Source organism: Podarcis gaigeae (assembly GCF_964106915.1).
Source record: "Podarcis gaigeae genome assembly, chromosome: 6".
NCBI lineage: Eukaryota > Metazoa > Chordata > Lepidosauria > Squamata > Lacertidae > Podarcis > Podarcis gaigeae.
This window is the reverse complement of record NC_139682.1, coordinates 69,448,706-69,453,555: the sequence shown is the minus strand read 5'-3', so window position 1 is coordinate 69,453,555 and position 4,850 is coordinate 69,448,706. Positions and strand designations below refer to the sequence as shown.

Here is a 4,850-nt window from a genome sequence, read left to right as displayed (position 1 = left end):
ACTGGAAACTGCTGTAGTCTTTGGCTAGACAAATAGATTAAACCAATGACAGTGAGAACTGGGTTGGCAAGGCAGAGTATTATATACTCCACCAGAAATCATGCAGATAGAATTTGCCTCCTTTTATGGCAGGACTGGAGAACATGTGGCCCTCCAATTATAGTCCTGCAACATCTGGAGGGCTACAGGTCCCCAATCTCTGCTGGTAGATGCCCCCCCAAGGGTCCTACTTACAGGAAGGAGGCAGTTCCTCTCAAACACTCAAATGAACTGATAGCACTTAGCAGGAACAGTAGCTGGAAAATGGGATTTCCATCCTTCTGAAAAAGGAGTTTGATCAACTTAGTTGATGAAACCACATAAAAATCTTTCTAATTTGCTACACAGATGTTCAGGTTTCTTCAATGTGGTGTAAACAAAGTCTTAGTGGCTGGTGTTCTCTGCCATTATTTTGATTTAAGTGGACAAAGAGGCCAGGATTGACACTTGCTCGAAAGAAGGAGGGACATTCCTGTGTTTCACATCCATTAACACGAAACAAGGTGGTCAGAGATGTGAACACATTTCATTGCAAATGTAGTGTAATTTTTCAAGCCTTTATATTAAACAAGTGCAGACTATTTGCAATAACGTAAGAGTGGGCAAGCACATAGAACTACTCTAAATATAGCTCTTAAAACAATTCTGCAACTTGTGTTAGATGTTAGAACTGCTAAACACTGGTCCAAAACCTTTATGTGGAACCCGACTTTTATAGATGCCTTATTTGCTAAAATGTATTTACTGAGAAAGCAAATGTGAAAAAATAAAGGAAATATATTTTTTGACTTTTAAATATTTCAAATGTAAAAGCAACAATCATGACAGAGTACTACTGAATGAGCAGAAATACTTTTTATGTACTGTGTACAAACTTTGGGAAACATTATGTGTTGTTTGTTCACATTTTATAGGATGCTATGGTTAAGTATTTAACTTGAACGTTAATTAATATTGACACTGAGAATAAATTTTTGTTCAACCTGCAGTTTCTCGTTGCTTCTTTCTTGTATTTTGGAAAATGTTTATCGTTGCGGTTTGGCTAAAATGGATCTACCCAAGTTTGTAGAGAATGGTAAAAGAAAGCGGAATCATAAAACTGCAGGGTTGCATTATTACAAAGAAGATTAACTCCACCTCCCACTAAAATCCTTTATGCCTACCATCCAGATTGCAACCCACCAAAAGAAAGCAGCAACAGTGAACAAAAACAATTGTTTCTGCTTTTAATGTCACCAGAATTTCTTTATTTGGGGGCAAGTCCAGAAAAAACGTTTTTCTGTTTCAAGGACCCTGGCACCTAGCCTCTGGAATTTCTTCCAGCAGAATATTAGGCAGCTGCCTTCTCTGTTGTCTTTTTGGTGCTTCCTGATGCCCTTCCTCCTTTGACTAGATTTTTAAGGCTATAGAACTTTTATCTTATCACTAAGTAAGCAGAGCTGCCTCTATTGGTTGGAATGAAGGAACAAGACTTCAAAGTCATGTCTTCCAGGCAAGCTTAAGCCTCATCACGTATCTATCACTTAACCACTGCCAATTTTAGGGTTGTTTTCACCCACTTTCTGACACAGCTCTTGCAGCTCTTAACACCTATCCAACAGGTTAAAAGTAAAAAAAGGTGTCCCTTTTTCTACCATGAAAAGTGGCACCTGCTGAATCCTGCTTGTCATAGAAGTCTTAAAGAGTGAGAAGGTATCTTACAGGTTATTTACTTCAACTAAGACCTTGAGAGTGGAAGGAAATGCCTTACTCAGGCTTTGCAAAGAGGCAACATGAACTCATGCTAACTTCCTGTATGTTCTGGGGCAGGTTAGTCCTTTCTACTCATGTAGGCACCACACACAATTTCAAACCCTGTTCAAGGAATTAAATGCAGCACCTCTATTTGTTTGCCCCCATGCATTCTATTTTGAAGCAGAAATGCTCTGTTAGCCTATCATGGTTATTAGCTGTTGTGCTTTTTTTAAAAAAAATATTTTTATTAAAGATTTCTTAGTTTACAAAAATACGTGCATTGTCTCTTTTTTCAAGTTGTGTTTTCTACAGATCAGTTTCATTTGTTTTGAGACATTAGTGTTGCATACATTGTTAGGTTAGGTGCCCGTTTCACACATACACAGCCCAACAAGACAACAAGGAGAATTGGCCGGCACCATACAAATCAATCCAGCTAACCAAAAACACACACATACATACCCCACTCACACAAAAACAAATCTCACTACAGACAACCAACCACACCCTAGGCCACCCCCCCAACCTCTCTTACCACCAGGAAATACAACAAGCGAATAGTAAGAGAACCCACACATGTGACGCTGACACAAAACCCCACACATACATACTCTAAGCAGAAGAATAGAAGCATTGCCACAAACCATCATTTGTGGAATCCATCTGGAAAGCTGTTGCAACCACATCTTGTGTCATTTGAGTTCCGTGATGAATTATCCATCATACTGCAGCATCTTAGAAGAGGCAATCATCATCCTGGCCTTTCATAAAATAGCACTTGCCATGTGAAGTTTTTAGATGCAGCTGTATTTTGTTGTTGTTTAGTCATTTAGTCGTGTCTGACGCTTCGTGACCCCATGGACCAGAGCACGCCAGGCACTTCTGTTTTCCACTGCCTCCCGCAGTTTCGTCAAATTCATGTTGGTAGTTTTGAGAACACTGTCCAACCATCTTGTCCCACAGCAGCTGTATTACAGATACCTAATCAGAGAAAGGTCACGGCTCTTTGACAAAGCATCTCTTCTGTATGCAAAAGGTTCCCCATTTAATTCCTGGCATCTCCAGGTAGAAGGACTGGGAAAGATTCCCTATTCGAAATCCTGGAGAAGCGCTGCCAGTCAGTGTAGGCAATGTTAGGATCATTGTACTCTCATGTAGGACCCTGGCAGAGACACATGCCCGACTGGCATGTTCTCTCCCTCCTGGTCGGTCGGAGCTTCAAAAGCGTTCTCCAACCCAAACATCACAGCGTCTGATACTAAGAAGCATCAGCACACTTAGGGATCCGCAGATTGTGTAACAGAACTCAGTAGCTCAGCATTTTGGCTAATTTACTTTATTTACATATACAGTGGTACCCCGGGTTACATACACTTCACGTTGCATATGCTTCAGGATGAGAACAGAAATCGTGCAGTGGCGGCGCAGCGGCAGCAGAAGGCCCCATTAGCTAAAGTGGTGCTTCAGGTTAAGAACAGTTTCAGGTTAAGAACGGACCTCCGGAACAAATTAAGTACTTAACCCAAGATACCACTGTAATACACTCAGAGCATTCTGACATAGCTCCTTTCTCTTTCTCATCAGACAGCAAAGAGAGAAAGAACAAAAGACAATAGTCCCACTTCATGGAACACAGCAACACAAAACATCCTGTCTCTTAACAGACAATAGCAATACAAATTGATCAATTTTTTTTTTAAAAAAAAACAGATTAAATTAACCATTGCATTCACAAAAATTATTTTTGAGTTCTCCAAAACACACACACAAGACTTTAAAAACACCCTGTGGTTTCTACAAAGTATGCATAAGAGAGTTGCCTAACAGGCCAATGTTATGCTCTGTTTCGGGCATTTAGGTCTTTTCAGGGTTTACCAAACTTGGGTCTCCAGCTGTTTTGGGCCTACGATTCCTATCATTCCTGACTACTGGTCCTGCTAGCTAGGGATGATGGGAGTTGTAGTCCAAAAAACAGTTGAAGACCTACATTTGGGAAACTCTGCTTAGACCTATTTCATTGGTGCCAGGAGCCACAGGTGTAGACAGGATTTATGAAAGGGGCATGACCTCAGTTATACTTTTTTAATTGATTTTCTTAATGTAGCTGCATCTATGGCAGGAGTGGACGGTTTAAGCACGTGGATCTTTTTAAATTTATTTTATCTCTGCAATTTAAAAGTCTTCAAGTCCTGGGCCCAAGGAAGAATGCAAAAGCCTTGTTGTCCGAGACAGAAGATCCATCTACCAGTCAGTCCAACAAGCTCCCACATAGGTTGCAAGACAGTAGTCCTCTCCCTCCCACTATGGCAAACCCCATTAAACCAAATGGGAATTGATTCGAGATGTGCCCTCAGGACATTTTTGACTCTGGGTTCTGAAACGGCCTTATGGGGTGTTAAGTTGTGGGTGAACATATCAGAAGACACAGCGATTCTTCAAACAACTCTTGTTTATTCACAGGCCTGAACTGAACTGAATTGAAGGGTTCAGCCAGCCTCCGATAGAGCTCCACTACAACGCAACTGTAACAACTTTCTGTAACTATCCAATCACTGAACGTCACTTTCCATCCCTTATTTGCATATGTGGACCTGAGTGAAAACTATCTACAGTATCCCCCTGCTGGCCCAGGGTGAGAACTTCATTACATAACATGGGGGCTCCCTTCCAAACAGCTAAGGTGCATTAGTTGGCAAAATGTGCTAAGGGGGGGGGGGGCAAATTGGTGGGCATTCCCATTCCAAAGGTGTGCATGCGCTGTGTGCCTCGTGATAATCATACAGCGTGGGGCTTACCTGACACACACACATTTTTTATTCCAGTTGGCGCCCCTGCTTGCACCTATGCACGCCTAGGACTGGCCAAGACCCGCTGGGGACCCCTCCTTTCTCCCGACTCGACGGGCCTCCGATCTCCCTCTCACCTGCGAAAAGGCCTTCCGCCCCGTTGAGGGAAGCCCAAGCCGGCGTCTCGCCCACAGCTGACCGCAGCAGCTCCTCACCTTGGGCGGCGGCAGGGCGCCTTTAAAGCCGAATGGCGGAGCGTCCCCTCCGGCGCGCACGGAGCGGGTCCTCCGA

At 42.8% G+C, this 4,850-nt stretch overlaps 1 protein-coding gene across 2 annotated transcripts in view; it reads right to left on the bottom strand.

Moving 5' to 3' along the window:
• The window catches only part of DNAI3 (dynein axonemal intermediate chain 3), a 71,214-nt gene that overhangs the window by 61,506 nt on the left and 4,858 nt on the right, over positions 1-4,850 (bottom strand). The window contains exon 1 of one of the 2 annotated variants that reach the window (XM_083743326.1): positions 4,775-4,791. The exons of the other annotated variant lie outside the window; for it this stretch is intronic. The gene's annotated coding sequence lies outside the window, so the exon portion shown is untranslated. Of the gene's footprint in view, positions 1-4,774; positions 4,792-4,850 lie in introns of those variants that run through there. 2 annotated transcript variants of the gene reach the window in all.